The sequence below is a fragment of the Pleurodeles waltl genome, chromosome 9, assembly GCF_031143425.1.
Source record: "Pleurodeles waltl isolate 20211129_DDA chromosome 9, aPleWal1.hap1.20221129, whole genome shotgun sequence".
Lineage (NCBI taxonomy): Eukaryota > Metazoa > Chordata > Amphibia > Caudata > Salamandridae > Pleurodeles > Pleurodeles waltl.
In genome coordinates this window covers 16,412,649-16,433,765 of record NC_090448.1, presented here as the reverse complement: position 1 = coordinate 16,433,765, position 21,117 = coordinate 16,412,649, and the positions used below count along the sequence as shown (strand labels likewise).

The following is a 21,117-nucleotide window of genomic DNA, read 5'->3' as shown; positions in this document are numbered from 1 at the left end:
TGTTTCAACTGTAGCTTTTAAGCAGCAATAAAAAAGTCAAGTAAGTCTTGTGACTGTTTCTGCTACAAAAGGATCTGACTTTTGTCTAGTGGCAGTTTTGATGCCATAAAGTATTGCAAAAGGTTTATATGCCTCCTGCAAAGATTAAGGCCCGTATTTATACTCCGTTTGCGCCGAATTTGCGTCGTTTTTTTCGACGCAAATTCGACGCTAAACTAACGCCAACTAACGCCATATTTATACTATGGCGTTAGAGGCGTCTAGCGCCAAAGTTCCCGGAATGTGCGTCATTTTTTAGCGTGAACCCCTTCCTTGCGTTAATGATATGCAAGGGAGGCGTTCCCGTCTTAAAAAATGACTCCCAGGCCTTTACGTGGTATTTATACTCCCGGGCAAAAGAGACGCCCGGGAGTGGGCGTGGCTAAAAACGGCGCATTTGCACCGCTTTTTAACGCCTGGGTCAGGCATGGCGTTAAGGGACAAGTGGGCTCAAAATGAGCCCAGAGTGCCCTCCCCTGCCCCCAGGGACCCCCCCCTGCCACCCTTGCCCACCCCAGGAGGACACCCAAGGCTGGAGGGACCCACCCCAGGGACATTCAGGTAAGTATTTATTTTTTTTTTCTAATATTTTTTTTTGGCATAGGGGGGCCTGATTTGTGCCCCCCTACATGCCACTATGCCCAATGACCATGCCCAGGGGACAGAAGTCCCCTGGGCATGGCCATTGGGCAAGGGGGCATGACTCCTATCTTTACAATGATAGGAGTCATGTTGATGGGGGATGGGCGTCGTTAAAAAATGGCGCAAGTCGGGTTAAGACGATTTTTTTGCCTCAACCTGACTTGCCCCATTTTAAGACGCCCTAACGTCATTTTTGCCCAACGCCGGCGCTGCCTGGTCTACGTGGTTTTTTTCCACGCACACCAGGCAGCGCCGGTCTGCTTGCGCCGGCTAACGCCATTCCATAAATAAGGCGCCCGCATGGCGCTTCAGAATGGCGTTAGACGGCGCAAAATTTTTTGACGCTAAACTGCGTTAGCGCAGTTTAGCGTCAAAAAGTATAAATATGGGCCTAAATCTGTATTTTATGTAAATAGCGGAGTAGATTAGTAAACTCAGCCATTACCTGCGCTGTAATGAAAAGTGTGTGTGGGGGGGAGGGAGGGGGTGGATGGAGAGATGAAGGGCATGTTTGCTGGGTGGTAGTGAGGAAATCCAAGAAGGCCATGGGAGTGGGAGCACAAATAATGATTGTTGGACTGGGCGCTAACAACTGTGACAACTGGTATGTGACAAGATGAAGTAATAGTGTGTCTTTTTTTGAGTGTCTTGAAAGAACATGTTGATTGAGGGAAGAAGCGAAGGTAAGGTGACCTCTACTCTTGCACGCATCACACACACACCCACCAGCAATTTTGTGACTGTCTACATAGGCAAGTGTTGTAGAACAAGAGTCAAGCCAGTAGCAGAGATGTCGTCCAGTTGGATGGCAGCCGCTCAAGCCCTCACTCGGATTTTGGAGGACATCTCTGACGTAGGATCAGAGACTGACACAGCAGATACTGAGACAGCCTCTGAGGGATCAGACAAAGGCAAAGTCTCTGGGAGTGATTTTTCATTCGGAGGAGTCCCATTCAATAACTCCTCTTCCATTGATTATGAGGGAGGTGATGAGGACAGTCCTGCTGTCCCTTCTCAAGCAAAGTCTGTGCAGCGGAACAATAGTGGGTTAGCCCAACCCAGAGAGCAGGTGCATGCAGCGGCAAGCACAGAGAGAGTGCTCTCTTGGGAGCTCCCCAATTTAGTTCAGCCCCAATTTCCACCGCTCAAATCCTATTGTGGAGCCATCAAAATTATCTAGGCAGGCACCTGCGTTTTTGGTCCTGGGCTCGGCGGCCATATAGGGGAACTTACCAAACCCAGACATTTCTGGAAACTAGACATCCAGGGGAGTCCACAGAGGTGAGACTTGTGTGGATTCCCTATGGTTTTCTTACCCAGGATACCCTGCAAAGGCGAAATGTTGAATAAAAACTTTTTTTTTTTTTTTGCATTTCTGTCACACAAACTACAGGAATATGCAGGGATCCACAAAATTCCTACCACCCAATGTTTCCCTACCTGTCCTGATAAAAACGCTACCCCACTTGAGAGCCTGTACCTAGTGCCTGCATCAGGAATGGATCACCCCAGGGTCAACAGCTGCCCTCATGTAAGGTCCAACATTGACCGTTGTGTGATCTATTCCTGTCGAGGGCACAAGGCCTACCCACACAAGTGAGGTACCATTTTTATCAGGAGACTTGGTGAAATATAAAGAGTGAAAAAAAGGTATCAAGGAAACCTTTGTATTTCCAAAATGGGCACAAGTTAAGGTGTTGAGAAGCAGTTGCTCCTCTCAGATTCCAGAACTATCACCGAAATGTGAGGGAAAAAAGTTGTTTTTGTTTTGCCAAATATTGAGGTTTGCAAAGGATTTTGGGTAACAGAACCTGGTGAGAGCACCACTTGATACCCCATCCAGGTTTGGTAGGTTTTCCTAGGTACTGGCTGAGCTAGAGACCAAACAGCCACAGCTAAGCACTTTCCCAAAAACACGTCAATGTCAAAAATTGATGTGTCTATGTTGTGTTTTGGGGCGTTTCCTGTCACGGGCACTAGGCCTACCCACACGTGAGGTACCATTTTTATCCGGAGACTTGGGTGAACGCTGTGTGGAAGGAAATTTGTGGCTCCTCTCAGATTCCCGAACTTTGTAGCACCAAAATCTGAGGGAAGTGGGTTTTTTGGGCCAAATTCTGAGATTTGCAAAGGATTCTGGGTAAAAGAATCTGGTGAGAGCCCCACAAGTCACCCCATCCTGGATTACCATAGCTGTCTAGTTTTCAAACATGCACAGGTTTGGTAGGTTTCCCTAGGTGCAGGCTGAGCCAAAATCCACAGCTAGGCACTTTCAAAAAACAACATGCCAGATTTCAATGTAAAGTGTCCTTTTTGTGCTTCCTGTCGCTGGCATTAGGCCTACCCACGCAAGTGAGGTACCATTTTTATCTGGAGACTTGGGGGGAACACAGAATAGCAGAACAACTGTTATTGCCTCTTGTCTTTCTCTACATTTTTTTTTTCCTTCCAAATGTAAGACAGTGTGTAAAAAAAATATGTCTATTTGAGAAATGCCCTGTAATTCACATGCTAGTATGGGCACCCCAGAATTCAGAGATGTGCAAATAACCACTGCTTCTCAACGCCTTATCTTGTGCCCATTATGGAAATACAAAGGTTTCCTTGATACCTATTTTTCACTCTTTATATTTCACCAAATGCACTGCTGTACACCCGGTATAGAATGAAAACCCATTACAAGGTGCAGCTCCTTTATTGGCTCTGGTTATCTAGGGTTCTTGTTGAACCTACAAGCGCTATTGTATCTCTGCAAGCAGAAGAGTCCAGCAGACGTAACGGTATATTACTTTTGAAAATATGACATTGCAGGAAAAAGTTACAGATTAAAACATGGAGAAGAATGGCTGTTTTTTTCACCTCAATGTCAACATTTTATTTCAGCTGTTATTTTCTGTAGGACAACCTTGTAGGATCTACACAAATGACCCCTTGCTGAATTCAGAATTTTGTCTACTTTTCAGAACTGTTCAGATGTCCAGGATCCAGCATTGGTTTCACACCCATTTCCGTCACTAACTGGAAGGAGGCTAAAAGCACAAAAATAGTAAAAATGGGGTACGTCCCAGTAAAGTGCCAAAATTGTGTTGAAAAATTTGGTTTTCTGATTCAAGTCTGCCTGTTCCTAAAAGCTGGGAAGATTGTGATTTTAGCACTGCAAACCCTCTGTTGGTGTCATTTTCAGGGGAAAAAACATGCTTTCTTCTGCAGCCCATTTTTCCAATTTTTCTGAAAAAAAACAAAATGTTAGCTGTATTTTGGCTAATTTCTTGGTCTCTTCCAGGGGAAACCATAAACTCTGGGTACCTTTAGAATCCCTAGAGTGTTGGAAAAAAGGACGCAAATTTGGCGTTCCCAAATAGCCAAAAAAGGACCCTGCAGCTATGGGGTTAAAAATGGTTACACTGATTTTCCATTATGAAGATTTTTAGGAAATACTAGCATGCATCACACATTTTACTAAATGATGTTTCAAAGAAATGGCACCTAAATTTTCAAGGATTTAGCAGAGCATTTTTCCTAGTTGCATTTTTTTAGGGAACATTATATTTTGAAAGCAGAAAGTCTCAATCTTGCTTTCAAACTTATGCATATTTGCATCTAATCAGAAAGCATTCTGGGAGCATTATACGCTGCTCCTTTTACATTTGCAAACAGGTGCACATTTCTTTTAGTGGAAGCACTGCCAGTGGTGCAGGCCGAGCTCACAACTTTATTTAGATCACTCGCACTAATAAACAAAGGCTGTAATGAACCATAAATAACAAGTTCGAACAACATTAACATATGGACACTAATATTACCTCAACTGCAAACATTTCCCTTCTCCATAATATGGTACTATAAACTGGCAACAAAATGGACTGTGCTGCAGGGGGCTGGGCCTACTTATCCCAAAGACAGAAAAATATGAAATACTGTTGTCCTTGACCCCAAACAATACGTCCTGGGCATGGGGCTGAAGGAATTCCACATCCCTGTATATAATTCAAACTCATATCACATATAAAATGTACTACTGGACAACAGATAAACATTTAAAAATATACACCAGGAACAAGTTAACCCTATAATGTCATATTCCATAAATATGTGAAAGCTAATGCTTATCAATTGTTGGATAAAACGATTACAATAAAAACACAAAGTACAGTACTTAAAAAAATTAGCAAAAGGATAGGGCTTTGAGTTCAGTTATTGGCTATCACCAAGCAAGCTGATCAATAATATCAGCCAGTCAATTTCCCTACGAATGGCCTGTTTGGCCGTTGGAGCTTGCATGTCTTTTAAGCTACCCAAAATTTACCGCTGTAAACAAAACACTTCCAAGTTCCAGTCTACGTGTACTCAGATAAGGTACTTTGTGTTGCTGATTACAAATATATCCCTTACCAACAATCAACTTAAAAATCTTCTACTCGCAGTGCACTGCTACTAGGTGGGCTTGTTATAAAGAGTCTAATGCTTGATCCAAAGGCCCTTAAATATCTCAAGTGTATAAGCTGGGTGAGCCTTATAGACGTGCAACCGAGCCCCCGGCCTGTTTAAATTGAGTGGTTGTCAAATGTCTTGTGCTTTAGAAACTCTATGAAGTAGTAATGAGATAAGTCTTAGCTGATCCTTTTATGGTGCTGATTACTAGGCTCCCAGACAATACCAGCTGGTCCTAGCAAGTATCTGGGTATACTTATCCTTAGGTATAAGTGGGCACCAATTGTAAAGTGCCTTGTGCGTGAAAAACTCTTCTGAAATAGGTGCACTTGTACAATACTTTTAATATGAAAGTTGTTGGTTATACTGTGAGACTCACACCTGATACTCCTAATCCTGGTGAATACACAACAGGGTCTACTGGTCTGTTGATCATAAGACGTGCATAAGTAGTTAAATGCCTTGTGCTTAAGATACTGCATGAGGTTATGAGAATCATGTAAGACGATCTTCTTAGCTCTCTTTTGATATCTGTTGATCCTGCTATGTGCATAGCCGATCTACTGATCCATTGACCTTACGGCAGAGGTCTTCAAACTGGGGGGGGCAGACTCTGGCCAAAAGAAGCATTACACAGATAACAGGCCTTTGTTTTAAGCAGAAGCATGTTATTGCATCTTTAAAAAGGTAACACTACTTTCCTACAATGTTTAAATAGGTCTAGACATATTTAAACATTGCCATCTTTATACAATAATTGTGAAAAGTTTTTTTTTCAGCGGGGGCGGGGGGGTCGGCATTAAAAGTTTGGAGACCTCTGCCTTACTGCATGACAGAGCATGAGATGTTACCTTTACTCTTACTAGCTGAATGATTGTCGGATCCAAATATTTAAGTAGTCTTGAAGTAAGCTGTAGCTCCACCCCGTGTAGGGATTCGCCAAGTGCAGCCTCAATTGTACTTCCACCCAGTCGAATGACGCATGGACACAAGAACTTTCTTCTGAGGGGCACTAAGAACGGGAAAAGGCACATTATGTGTGATAGTGATTCTGAGCAGGTTCCACATCCTCTGTAGCAGTCACAGTCATCCATTTCCCTCCAGGGTTAGAGAGACTTTAAAGGCAGATTTGAACTGGCAGATTTTTATTGATGTTCAATTAATTCAAATTATTACAGCATAAATAGCAGGTATAAAGCAAAATAAAAACAGCATTTCATAAAAGAAGCAAATTTCAAGTTACAAGTTAGTGATAACCTTTTGAGGCATCAATGGTATGTAACAAGATAAAAAAAGATAGTATTTTATAAAACAGAACACATTTCAAGCTAATGATCACCTTTTTACACAGTAGTGAAATTTCACGTCACACCATAATTTAATTATGGACACTATATGTTAACACATGAGCCTCAGGAAATTTGGAGGTCAAAATGCTTCCAAGAACAAATACCATTCCTATGCTAAGCTACAGTGCTCTGCACTTATGAAGTGTGACCCAGAGAAGCATGTTAATCCCTAATTAGTCCCCAGTATAGGAGTCATTACACAGGGCCTTATTCATGGAGACTTTGAGGCTGTGCACGATTAAAAGTACTTAGGGCAAAACTTGCCTCATAGATCAAAGTTCTGGTATTCAGCTAAAATGCTCCGGGCAAGTAAAATACACCCATGAAGACCAGGGTGCTCCATATTTAATGTCCCACCAGCGAGGGCCTTCATGGACACCTTCAGGTACTCCTTACAGTTTGGCCCCTACCGGTACAAAGTGCTCTGTGCCAAAAAGGTGTGTCCCGGGAAAGTTAAAGTGCTCAGTGCTTTAAAAAAAAAAGTATGGCCACCATAGTCATTTAAAATTGGAAATAGCTGCTATCATGTATTTTACAAAGCAACCCGATAGCGGACATGATTCTCCCTTTAAACAGGTTAGGACAGCTGCCCAGCAAGTCCTCACATTTAAGATACAAAATATTGGCCTTAGCCAGTAACGCCTCAGAGGCCTAAGGGTTTCTGAAGTGCAGCTCAAATGTACTAGGGACTCTTCTGATATACCACACCATCTGCATCACACATCGTCTTCTCCCTCCTTACGACCAAGTCTAAAGCACTTAGGGGAATAAGGCCAAAGCACATTCTCATGAAGGTGTACTCTGCATGGTTTGAAAAAGGCAAGCTCAAGTAGTCAGGAAGGGTGCCTGGGGTGTAAAGCTTCACAGCGCAATGCTGTGAACTGTAGTTTTGTAAGATCCTGATCCCACGAGATTATCTTTGCTGGCTTCATTGGGATTTTTGCAGTCGTTCTCTGTGGTAAGGAGTTATTTATTTTGTCTTCCACTCTCAGGGCCTTAACAGAGGTTGCCAACACCTGGGCCCATGTGGAGCCAGGTTCTTGAAGTTTCTTCCAGAGCAGATGTTTCATTGTGCCGGCTGGGACTATTTTCAGGGTTTGACAATATGAAACAAATCTGTCCTGCAAACCCAGCTCTTGCTTTGGTAATTTGAATGCCAGCCTTTTTTGGGACTGGCAATGCAATTTGGGAGTGTAAAAAAGGGCGGTAGCATATACATTGCTGTTTGTCTACCCACTCAGAGATGATCCTTAAACATCATTTCGCCATTTGTAATTGTTGGCATCAGCTTAGTTACCACCATTGCGAGTAATGCATTTGTATTTTGGCATGCGAGGCATTGATGGTGAAAAATCTGACGGGTAGGAGAGACTTTAAGGTTAGCAACAGAAATCTACATCTTATTTGCTTGGTGTAGACTGATTGAGGTTTGTAGACAAATATGGTGCAGTCAGCAAAGTGAAGGATGTCAGTAGTAGGTGAGCTCTTGATAGCTTTGCAAGAGCCTCTAGGTTTTTTCTAAAAAAGAGGCTCTTTACATCGGATTTAGCTAGTGTTCTAAAGTGATGGTAGTGGGTTTCTGTCAATACTCTTCTAGCTATAAATCTTCTAGGGTTTGATCTAAATACAGTATACCGTTACTGGAGCAAGTTTTGGTAGAATCTGCTAGCTCTTTCCATATCAATTTTTTTTGTGTCTTGTCAGTTGAGAAACGTACATTGTTTTGCATGGCGAGTGCAACTGCAATAGAAATGCGCTTGCTGTCACTATATAAGTGAACAGCAACAATGTTAGCTATGGATTGTACATTTGAGACTTGATTTCACAAAATGCCACAAAGAGGCATGATAGGACGTGTACATACAAATAAAATGGGATTAGTATGGCCATAACCAAGACCATTGAGGTAGAAATGCATTAGCTTTTTCTTATATCTCCATTTTGCATTAAATATAATCGTTTTTTTTTTTTTGCTGACTCTTGGGTGTGCTGCTCCTTACTATCTTGGAAAACAAAGACAATAGTCTGCCTTGAACGAGCACCAGCTGAGAGAGCACACCACAAATTTGAGTCTATATGGCTTTACATATACAAATATATTTATTGAAAATACCAGAGGTTAAAGTGGAGTCATGTGTGAGGAAGGTAGTAAGGTTTTAATTTATGCTTAAAAGAACCTTAGAAATTCAATGAAAAAGAACTTTAAAAAAATTAAATTTGCCAGTCACATGTAAGTGACGTTAAGTATAACTTGCTATGCCAAGAAATATGGATGTTATCAATGATATAATATGTGGGGTCCTAAGCAGAGTAGCACAGTGGTGCAAGCCCTTGTAAGCAGCCAACACCCCACATACCCCCACCACGCATATTCTTTTTTCATTTTTTTGGGGGTCCTGTAGGACTCTCAGTGGAATCCCACAGAGGCAGGCTGCCTCTTGCAGGTTCACTGCGAGCCCAAATTCCGTCTAGAGCCCACATCCCATTCAAAGGCCTAAGGGATCAGAGTATCCCTAACTTAGCATCCCATGTGTTTGTTTTTTTTTGGTCTGGATTTGGGGACAGCGTCCTAACAATTGTGGCTGCAATGTTTCCATATGCTGCAGTTGCCAATCACAATGTGCAGTCCTGGGGCCCCACCTATCAGACCGAGTGTTTTGTTCCTGAAGGACTACGGAGGCAACATAACACATATCTAACCTTCGTTTCTCTAAAATGCCAGAACAGAATTACACCAAATCACAAAAAGCTATCTTTTTGGCTAAATATCTAGATTTCTGCCAAATATGGTACAACTATCTTCAATTGTTTTTTTCTGTATGGTTCTCTAACTTTTCCTATAGAAAATGCATAGGGAAAACCAGTGATTTTTGTTCCCCTCCCCCTCTGTTTTTACAAACTTGTTTGACAGATCACCCTGAAACTTTCCGGGAAGGAACGGACACAGATGACATTTTTAGTGGAAAGTTTTGTGAAGATTTGTCAAACGGAACCAAAGTTGTTTGTAAAACAAACAAGGCTGTTCTGATAGAAACTGACTTGCTTTACACAGTGGCTACAGAGCACATATATAAATGCACATATATACATACACCTTTTTTTTTGCTACTCACAAAAGCACTTTGGTTCTGTGTGTGTGTGTGTGTATGTATATATATATATATATATATATGGAGAGCTGGGCAATAAATTGATGTTGGCTCTCCATAAAAGCACTTTAGTGCACTTTTTTCTTACTGGCGGATTACGTGATGCTCACCATCTTAGATTGGTAAACAAAAAAGATAACATAGCTTGTGTCATTCCAGGAGAACACATGCCTGACGACCTGCTCATTCCTACAGAATGCCATGCCCGCAGACAGCAGCTGCACCACTGCATCCTTCTTTTTTCCTGATGCTCATCAGCATTGCCAGAAACTACTGGAAAAAACAATAGGCTTCAAGGGTGCGAACTACTGACTTTGCCAACGCAAAATGTTTCAAGGTGGCCAACGCTCAAGACCCAGAGGCTCGCAGTAGGGTCAACCTTCATTGCATCAGTTTTAAAGGGATTCGACTTGAGCAAATGGCTTCTCATGCGGTTGCAGTCTTCATCATAAACAGTCTAAAGAGCTGCTCAAGAAACCATTGATATCACAAATGACACAAATTATAGGTCTAGTTGGAGAGCAATCAAGCTGGGCATGGAATGAACAGTGAACTCAATGTGAGAGTAACATGGTAGTCGTAACCTGCTGACAATCCAAAGAGATAACATTCAAAGAAAGTTGGTGGTGGCAGGACAGACCTCATGAAATCTACTTGCCCACTCGCTATGGCGAGCTATATTTTATCAGGGTGACCTATTTTTAAGGGCCTACTGGCCTGTTCTGGCGAGTTGACAAAGAACAGCTGTTCTGTTCACTCAAAGTGACTGAGCAACAAGAGGCCTTTAAACCTTGTTTTTATCTTGTCATATTTGCTCTGCGTTCGAATAGAGGTCAAATGTCAGCCTGTGTCTTCATACAATATGCTGCTCATTTTATCCTGCAGGTTGCTGTTTACTTTTCTTTTTCTGCAAAGATGGAGGATTTTGTAAAGTGAACTGTCTGGCAATTATGCTGTACAGTGTAAGAAAGGCTGTAGGGGGTCAGTGTTTTTCTAACACAAAATTGAAATAGCTTGTAAATGAACTGTACAAATATTCCAACATATAAATAGTTATGAAGGCATATTTTTTGCAATTCTTTGTGATGAAAACATTTGTAATATGGGGGAAAAAAAAAATCAGACCATATTAGTTAGTGATGTGCAAATGATACATATGTTGGCTGAGACCTAATTTACACAGACCGTTTATACGCTGCATATTTTTATCAGAAACACTGCATGTTAATGGGGAAGTTTGTGGTAATTACATTAGAAAATATGCAGTCAGTAAATTACAGTGTGCTACAACATTTTGCTTTAGTAATATATTAAAGGACAGTTTTTAAACATGAACTGAAAAACACCTGTTGTCCCCGCTCCAATGACAATGCTACTCGTTAACTAAGAGGCAAGACGGGTCACGTGTACCATACATGAGGGCTAGATTCTTATTATACACGGAGTAAACCTTTGGTCTGTTAAGGTAAACGAGTTTTTTGTACAGCAGAAATGGTGAACTTGTGTATTTCAAGGTGCTTCCATATGTGATCATGAAAAAAAATGATGCGGTGTAAAATGAAATATTTGGCTAGGATCACACAATTGGAGACCAGTTTACAGCTCAAGTACATTACAGTTATGTTGAGTAGATTAATCAGGTCACTAGAGCTGCAGGTCTGGTAACAATTTTATGATTTTTTGAGGCCTAGATAGTATTTACAGAAAGGGTAGATGGTTCTTGTCTGGAATAGAAAGTCTAAACTACAACTAAAAAAGATCTTCTTTCTGTGTACCAGTTAAATTATTTAAACTTATTACAGAAACTGAGGTATGTCAAGGAAAATGTGACCATGAATGTTCTCTCACACAAATGCACCCACCCACGTGATCTGCTTTATTCTCAACTTGCAAAGCCTCCCTATTTTTTAAGTAAAGCAATAGAATATAAGTGGGTTAAGAGTCTCCATTCTTATAACTGATACAATCAGCACCACTGTGATGATTCTTACAGCAGAACTTTGGAATGTAAATAGGCTGCAACTTTTATTTTAGGAAAAAAACAACTGCTGAACCTTGAGGTAATTATTCGAGGTGTTTTTTTTTTGTTTCACAGTAACCATAGTAAGTTGTATTGATAAGTAACAAAAAGAACTATCAATACAAAAATATTTAGTGAAAAAAGAATGAATCAAAACAGCAGCCCATGGTAAGCAAATTATGAATCAGGTTGTGTAATCTTGTCAAGGCGTCAATAGTTCTGGTCTTTTCCAAGTACTTACATTTTTCCCAGCGTTATTATGGCAACAGCTATATATTTTATGAATACACCAATTAAAATACCACTAGAACATAAAAACTGTCCACTCAAATGCACACACTCAGAACAGATCCCACTGTTATGCTGCACGTGCTTCAACTACTGCACTCTTCTCTCTCTCAATATCTGAGATATCTTCCCCGACATTCCATTTTTCCAGGTCATAATATTCCTAGGTCTGTCCTACTGTAATGTTTTTCAGAAAAATATAGCAACAAAGTTTTGAAGAAAGTTTACAACTTTAAGCGCTAGGAATGACCGAGAGTACTGCACTACTTCTTCAAATGTAAATAAGATTAGTCACTCAGGACTGGATAATAGTAATACTGGTTATTCACAGAACCCTGACTTTCCAGCAGTTGATTTTCAGAACTACTATCTCTGTGTTCCGAAGCACAGTAAACAGTTTCACTGTATATGTACAACAAATATAGCTACAAATGCTTTAACAGTAAGAAATTATCCATGGAAGAACTGCATTGAGTTTCCTGGCTGCAACAGCTTCCTCAGTCACCAACACGCTCAGTGGATACTGGGGCAGGCACTTTACTAATCAAAGTCCATTGCTAAAATATCTGGGGAAAGTACAACGTTCCTTCAAACAGTGCAGTGGGTATTTTTACTCCAACCCTAGATCTCCAATATTTCGCAAAGTATTGTAATACAAAGTGTAAATGTACTTTAGCATCACTGGCCAATCCCCGCGGTCGATACTTGGTGGGTGCTTGTGAGCACAAAAACTACAAATTCTTAACTGCGTGCATGACTGGCTAAAATACACAGAGAAACCCATTAAAAGCAAAGGCAAGAAACAAAGAAACCTAGGCAAGAAAAAAGCATCAACATTAAAATAATCACTAGATTAGTCCTGTGATCTTCTTAACAGAATGACAGTCACACAACCATAAATAATACATCCAAAATTCTAAAGTACCAAGATATCAGATAAGCTCTTTTGGAAGTTAGGAAGTGTGTTATATTACAAAAGAACTACAAAACAGTGTGACTTCACTAAAATGATCAAGAAACAGGGTCTGAACAAGGGACAATGGTACAATATGACATCTGACATTTGAATAATTTTACACTTCTCTCATTTGTAGCAGAGAGGTTGTCTGGCGCAACTCTAGTAAACTAATGGGTTGGCAGTACAAAAGTGGGGCATGAAGTATTACAGTACGGTTTAATCTAACATTTCTTTCTAGATTAATAAAGTGCATCATACTACAGTGCCCATAGGTAAAAGCATAATACAGTCACCCTCTTGTATGCACTCTGAATTGCCTCCCAGTAACTGGCTGGTTTACTTTAGTGAATTAAAAATCAGGGGTCTATGTGCTTCCTGATTTATACATCAAACAGTTAATTACTGTTGTGTTGCAAGTACCAACTGTGACACAGTACCACCCCTGACAGTCCGCTAGACCACCCATTCACATACAAGAAAGGGACAACTTTCTAGTAATTTTGCAGTAAAACTGGTAGGTTTTCATTAATTGTAAACATTGTAGAAGTTAGTAAAACAAAGAATATTGTTTGCCATAAAAGACAATTCTTGGAAAATGTATAGTTCTGGAACTTGTAAAACTGTTGGAAAACGTTGAACCCTATTTCAGGAAAGTTAAGCCATAGCTTTGTTGCAAATAACTAAGTATTGCTTTCTGAGCACCCCTTGCATGACCTATAGGTTATTTAAAAAACTGTGCAATATAACTGGAAACTTTCTAAAACGGGAGGAAAGTCAGAGAAAGACACACTCATGAAATGTGAAATACATATACTTGTCCTTTGTCGGCTGCACTACTATCCAGTCAAAGGTTTACCACAGTAAATCAATCCTCTTGACTCATTCTTGGCCCTGCAGCAACACTGTGTATACCTGGCATGTGACTTCGCTGTGTGCAAGGGGAGCTTGCTCTCTTGCTGCCTGTCAAGTCTGTGTATGAAGGAAGCTTGCATTGATTTCGTTCATGGTATACCTGTTCTGCTTAAGCAGAATGACATTTGAGAATCATTTTTAATATAGAAAACCTGTGATTTTCAGGGAGCATTGAAACGTTAGGACTGTCAGGCTTAATTTGCAAACCCCTCAACTCAATCCTCTGGACTCATTCAGGGGCCTGCAGCCGGGAGAGTTGAGCAGCAGTACCACAGTGTGTACACCTGCCATGGGACTAGTCTGTGTGCAAGGGAAACTTGCACTGCTGTTGCCTGTCTCTGAGTACGAGGGAAGCTTGCATAAGTGCTGCTTGAAGCCTTCTGTGTATGAGGGAAGTTTGCACTGTTGCATGGGCCTTCGGGAAGCTAGCATTGCTGATGTTGACCCTTCTGTGCATGAAGGACGCTTACACTGCTGCTGCTGCACCTGCTGTGCACGAGGGAAGCATGCACTGCTACTGCCTGCCTCTTCTGTGCATGAAGAACGCTTGCCCTGATGCTGTCTGGCCCTTCTGTGCATGAGGGAAGTTTGCATGCTGCTGCCTGTCCCTTCAGAGTGCAAGGGAAGCTTGCAATGCTGCTTTCTGTTCCTTCTGTGTACAAGAGAAGCTTGCAGTGCTGCTGACTGCCACTTCTGTGCACTAGGGATGCTTGCAGTGCTGCTGTCTGCCCCTTCTGTGTATGAGGGAAGCTTGAACTGCCATGCCTGTCCCTACAGTGTATGAGGGAAGGTTACACTGCTGATGCTACCCCTTCTGTGTATGAGGGAAGCTTGCAGTGCTGCCGCCTGGCCCTTCTGTGTACGAGGGAAGCTTGTACTGCTGCCCATCACTTCTGTGTACAAGGGAAGCTTGCACTGCTGCTGCCTATCCCTTCTGTGTACAAAGGAAGCTTGTACTAGTGCCGCCTCGCCTGCTGCTGCCTTTCCGTTCTGTGTGCAAAGGACGCTTGCACTGCTGCTGGCTGGCCCTTCTGTGCATGAATGAAGCTTGCACCGCTGCTGCCCATCCCTTCTGTGTGCAGAGGAAGCTTGCACTGCTGCCGTCTGGCCCTTCTCTGTACAAAGGAAGCTTACACTGCTGCCTGTCCCTTCTGTATACAAAGGAAGCTTGCGCAGCTGATGCATGGCCCTTCTGAGTACAAAGGAAGTGTGCACTGCTGACGCCTGGCCCGTGTGTGACCGGGGGAAGCTTGCACTGCCGACGCCTGGCCCTTGTGTGACCGGGGGAAGCTTGCACTGCCGACGCCTGGCCCTTGTGTGACCGGGGGAAGCTTGCACTGCCGACGCCTGGCCCTTGTGTGACCGGGGGAAGCTTGCACTGCCGACGCCTGGCCCTTGTGTGACCGGGGGAAGCTTGCACTGCCGACGCCTGGCCCTTGTGTGACCGGGGGAAGCTTGCACTGCCGACGCCTGGCCCTTGTGTGACCGGGGGAAGCTTGCACTGCCGACGCCTGGCCCTTGTGTGACCGAGGGAAGCTTGCACTGCCGACGCCTGGCCCTTGTGTGACCGGGGGAAGCTTGCACTGCCGACGCCTGGCCCTTGTGTGACCGGGGGAAGCTTGCACTGCTGACGCCTGGCCCTTGTGTGACCGGGGGAAGCTTGCACTGCTGCCGTTCACCCTACGCCCGAGCTGCCTAAGCATAAGGCATTAGAGAACCAGTTTTAAGAAACCCTGTGATTTAGAGGGAACATCAAGTCTTCCCGGCAGCGCGGATGGCCACGGACCGCCCCTCACCCCCACCCCCCCATCTGGATGGTTTGAGCCAAGATAAGGACCCGAGGGGCTGTGTGACCCCCCCTCCCCCCCCGGGGCTGGGCTGCGCCGCTGACTGTCGGAGGGGCGCTGATATCACGCGGCAGGGGACACTGAAGGGCGGTACCGTCGCCGGGAGCCTCCCAGCCGTAGGCGAGAGTCCGGTGCATCCCCGGTCCTTACCGTGCAGGGCGCCCTCCAGCTCCGAAGCCGCGGCTTACTCCGGCGGGGCACTGCGCATGCGCTGCGGCGCGAGACGCTCTCGCGCGGCACGCTGGGATAGCGCAGCGAAAGAGAAGAGGGACTCACCCGGCAGACTGGAGACCATCGGCTGGCAGTCGGGGAGCAAACAGGGCGGCCATCTTGGAACGGAGTGCCGGTCACTCAGGCAGGCGGCTTCCCACAATAACCGCGGCGGATCCTTTCTTCGATAGCGCAGGCGTGGTTCTCGCAAACAAACCCCGCGCCCCTTACCTGAAGCTCAGATCCGTGTGCCACCTCCAACAGTGAAGAACTAAACTGCAAACCTTCAGCTGAAAAAAAGAGTCTGAACTGCAACACTTGTAACAAACCAGTGGCATTCCACTCTGGGATGACAGCAACACTTTCACGCCCACTCCAATAATGCAATGTCCCTACTGGTGGCATTCAAAGCCCTCTAGCGCAGTTATGAAAGGGCCGCCGTGCATGTGTATTATGTGAATGATCAACCATTGGCTAGGTGATGAAAGAGTCGATAAGTAGCAGCAACAAGACTGGATCGATTGTTTAAACACTCGCTATGCTCTGAAAAACAACGAGTTCCACGTGTACATCAACTGAGCCATAAGGCTCCAAGGCACCAAGACTATAACATACAACAGTGCACGTGATAGTTAAGCTCAAGCAGTTCGGCTATTGCAAAAAACGATATGTTAACAGGTAGACAAAATTACATTACTGCAGTCGGTTTGTATTTCACTAGATCTGTAGTTTGAAATATGATTTTACCATACTACCAATGAACGTTTATAACAAACCAAACACGTTTAAGCCAAAATGCTGTTAAAACTGGACACAGGACAAACGTGCGCCAATCAAATACCTCAAAATGGCAACTTACCCCCTCGGTCTTGGAAAGCTACTGTTATTCTAAGAAATAAAATCACCTTAACATAATGGCTGAATGAATCACAAGCACTAATATATCATTTCTTCCCATGGCACGTTAAAAAAAATAGGACTCAGTTTATGCAGAGTGAGATTTCTAACATGACACGTTTTACTAAAGGTATTTTCACAAATATAAAGCAATCAATCTAAGTAGTCAATATTATTATGACGATTCTACAGATATACAATAGTTACCAACAAGTATGGAAGTGCATTCACCAAAAAGTGTCTGGAATGCTTTTAATTGTTTCTTTTTAATGCACTCTTCAGGTACAAAAAAGGAAAAAACAAACAAAAAAAAAAAAAAAACATTTCCAGTAAGACAGTGTTGTTTAAAAAAGTCAATGTTTTGTCAGTGTTTGCTTTTCTTTGACTTCTTGTGAGGTCTGTGTGGAGATCGTGATGGGGACCTGGACTTTTTAGGGGATCGGGACCGTGACCTTCGCGATCTTTTGGGCGTTCTGGAACAAGATGGTGATCTGTTGAGTTTTTTACTGACGTCTCTTGGAGAGTCTTTGTGAGAGGACCTGGAACGGGAACTCTCTTTGTGGGATCTTTCAGAGCGTTCAGATTTTGGTGAGGGGGATTTTGCGCGTCTGCCACTGCTACTACGAGAAGGGCTAGGAGATGAACTGTGTCTCCTTTTCTTTTCTTTCCTTGGTGGTGGAGACTCATCCTTTTCCTTCTTGTCTTTAAATCTGGCTTCCAGTTTTTCTTTCTCCTTCTGATCTCTTTCTTTTTCCAACTCCTTTTCCCTCTGAAGCAGTTTGTCTCTATAGTGTTCAACCTGCTCCTGTATGCTCTGACCAGATTTCCTAGGACGCTTTCCAGATTCTAACTCGTCCTGAAATTTTATAACTTTCAGTTCAATTTCCCGCAGTTTGGCACGCTTCTCTTCAATCATTTCTGTAAACTTGATATATGATTTTGTTTCATTAATTTCATCCTTCACCGGATTGGAATAGTATTGCTCATCAGACTTCGAGCTTTGAGAGTCATCCTCATCATCCTCATCATCTTCACTTTCTTCTTTCTGATTATGATTTTCTTTTTCTTCTTCGGACTCCTCTTGCTGGTCAAACAGTTCCCACTTAGACGTTGTCACAGCTTGCGATTCCAATTCTGTTTCATCAACAGCTTCCCACTTTGATGGTGCAACTTTGAAAGTAGACTCGTTCTTCTTGGGCTCCTCTGGAATATCCAAGGGTATTCCATCCAGATCATCATCAATCATCTTAATAGGTACCCCGTCTATATCATCAATGGGGATACCATCTACATCGTCCAATGGTGCCCCATCTAACTCATCTTCAATAGGAGCACCATCAATGTCATCCGGGAGTTCCTCCGGTTCTTTACCATCAATAACATTTACAAGGCCTAAGAAAACATTTTGCAATTTTATCAGGTAAGGTTCTGGATAAATGGCCCAGTCTTCCCATGCTCTAAAACATGCCATAACCCGTTGTTTAAAGTTTTCAGATTGTAAATGACCTGGTATTGCTCGGTAAGCAGCATGAAGATCAGCAAATATCTGACAGAGTTTTGCCTCGAAAAATCTTCTAAAGTATGAAGCATTAGCAACTTTAGCACAAGAGTTGTACAGCACATCTGAGACCAAATAAAGTCTAGCTATCTTTTTAGGAAGTGGAGTCTTAAGAATGGACAAGGATTCAGTGACGCAATCTACAATTTCTTCAGCAGCTTCTGCATGATTAAGACAAAAAACCATAGCTTCGCCAATATCCTTCTTCCGTGGTGCTAATCCTCTCAGAATTTCCTCCAACTTGTCCCTCTGATCTTCTCTGAGAGCCCCTTTTTTGTTGGGCTCCTCAATAAACTCCTCTGGTTCCTTCTCTTCAGACGCCCCACGAAGATATGGGTGTAAAGGGGGAGGCCTCCATAAGGAACCATTTTTGAACATGCGAAAGTCATCGGTCCGCCATTTGGTTGCAGTATCTCCCTGCAAAATCGTGAAGAGTTTCCACCTATAGTACACATGGGCTGGGGTTTGGTTTTCAAACAGAAAGCCGAACATGGGATTGTTTAGTTCTCTATTCATGATCATTGCTTCGAACATGGGTCCTTCGCGTACCACAAACTCGATCATTCGGTGAATGAGGGCAAGCAAATTCCTTTTTGTTGGGATGACTACTTTGACAACGGCCTGCGACAGAGCCTTCTCAAAGTCTTCCTTGTTTTTCGGTGGTGGCAGCAATGGCGCGTTGGGGTTCTTCAACCTCTCCCGAGGTTGGGCGTTGAACGGCAATCCAGAAGGAGGCGGCGGGAGCGTATGCTCCATCATGGAAGGGGGAATGTAGTATGGATGCGGAGGGATATGTATGGCTTTCCCCCAGCCCAGTTTCATTTCAAAGTTTTGTATTACCTTCCCATTTAAGTTCTTTAGCGCTCTCTCAGCATCTTTCCTGTTCATGAAAGCGACGAAACCACAGTGCCTGTCTCTGGCTCGTTCTTGATCGGTTCTTGGCCACATAATCTTGACACTGGCCAAGGGGCCAAAGCGCCCAAACTCTTGGCACAGCATTTTTTCGTTCATCTGTGGGTTGATGTTCCCAAGGTAGAGGTTCGTGGTGGTGGAGTCGACGGTGTCGTGAGCGCCCGGGGTGTATATGTCGAGCACCCCAGGCGCCTTGTTCTTCCTGGAGGGGCGCTGCCCGTCCGCCTCAGCTGGGGGGGGCTCGAAGCGACTGGCGCGCCCCTTGGTCTTCCAGCGCTCGTCACGCTCCTCCTGGATCTGCTTCAGCTCCTCCTTGAAGAGCTCCAGGTTGCTCTTCTCCTTCTCCTTCTCCCCTTTCTTCAGGGGGGGCTTCCTGGCGCCCCCCGCGGCCGCAGGGGCGGGCCGTTCACTGCTCGGGGGCGGGGCCTTCGGCTCCGCGGGGCGGGACGGGGGCGTGTACAGCTTCCCTCGCTTCTGCTCCGCCTCCGGCTCCTCCCTGGCCGCGTTGACGACCCCGCCCCGCACGAAGGCCTTGACTTTGCCGCCCTCTCCCCCCTCGAAGGCGGCCAGGAACTCCTCGTAGATCTCGGCCGCCGCCTCCTCGTCCTCCTTCCGCTTCAGCTCCTCCTGCTCCTTCTTGCTCAGGGTCCTCTTGGCCGAGCTGGCCTTGCCGGGGGCGTCCGGCCGGGGCTCCGGGGCGGCCCCCCTGGCGCCCTCCCCCCGGCCGGAGCCGCCGCGCTTGCCGTCCGACATTTTGATTCAGTTAAAGGGAATCGAGCACCGAGCGAGAGAGCGGCGGCGCAGGAAGCTAAAGAAGGCGGAGGAAGGATCGCCGAGCAACCGATGGGACGCTGCTGCGTGACGTGACGTAACGTCGCCCGTGCGTGGCAAGAGCGGTCGACGTCTAAACCGCAGCCCTATACAAACAGGCAAAACTGTCAGGGTCCTGCGCGTTGCTCCGTCTCTTTCCTCTGTACACCATTTCCTGTCAGCCTGACTCTGTCATGGCCGTCGCTCTGACACTGTCGGTCTAGACAGTCGGTGCGTTTAAGGTCTACGTGGAGTTTACATCATAAAAAGGCTGGACCGCATTATATTTTGATGAGCAGCAGCTTGGTAGCCATCTTGAGTGGGACTATCTCTCTCTCTACTCTGGTGGATCTGTTGGAAGGGCGCTAAGTATTTGAGTAGGCTTTCTGGAGCCTAAAGGTGAAATGTACCAGAATTCTATGTCAGGACCGGAGGCTCAGATTATGCTTCTCTTTCTTTACTACTCAAATATCAGCAGCCAATCAAAACACAAACTACATTTCCCAAAAACCAATGTAATAAAATGTCCACCAATCAACAGTCCTTTACTCATATTAGAGTCCACCAACGTCCCGGGACTTCTTCTTTCTTTGCTGCTCCTCACTGAGATAAGTGCTTTCTTTTTTGCTGTTATGGTGTGAAGAGCGCGCTCGTATTTTTTCCTTAGCATTTTGGCATTGCCTTTCCTTTACAGTTCCGGCGTGCCGAGCGGAGCGGGCTCCCATTTTGGGAGCCTCCGCTCTTGCTTCGGATTTCCCCGGTGTTATTTCCCTTTGGGGCTTCCCCCGACAGTTTCTTCCGACAGCTTCTGTGTGCCGGGCGGAGCGGACTCCCATTTCGGGAGTCTCCGCTCCCGCATTGGGTTTTCCCTCTGTGCATTTTTTTCCGGGCTTTGCCCCCTGGTAATAATTATTAGCGCATGGCACTTGATGGGTGCCTCTCCCTTGTGCGGCCCGACTCCGAGAGCGCGACTGTGCATGTAGCCCAAATCCTACTAGTTGGGCTACATGCATTCCGTCGTCAATTTCTCCTCCTCCAGCCGTTGACAGAACGTAGTATTCACGCGTTTAGCATTCCTGATGTGTCTGTCATCGG

The 21,117-nt window shown here is 44.5% G+C and overlaps 1 protein-coding gene and 1 pseudogene across 1 annotated transcript in view; both read right to left on the bottom strand.

Annotated features, from left to right (window-relative positions):
- Positions 1-15,984, bottom strand: part of LOC138258847 (probable peptidyl-tRNA hydrolase 2) — a 100,828-nt gene extending 84,844 nt beyond the window's left edge. Inside the window, exon 1 of the mRNA XM_069206125.1 lies at positions 15,786-15,984. The gene's annotated coding sequence lies outside the window, so the exon portion shown is untranslated. The remainder of the gene's footprint in view (positions 1-15,785) is intronic.
- An 856-nt stretch (positions 15,985-16,840) lies between these two features.
- Positions 16,841-20,026, bottom strand: LOC138258846 (U2 snRNP-associated SURP motif-containing protein pseudogene; annotated as a pseudogene).
- Between the last annotated feature and the right edge of the window lie 1,091 nt (positions 20,027-21,117).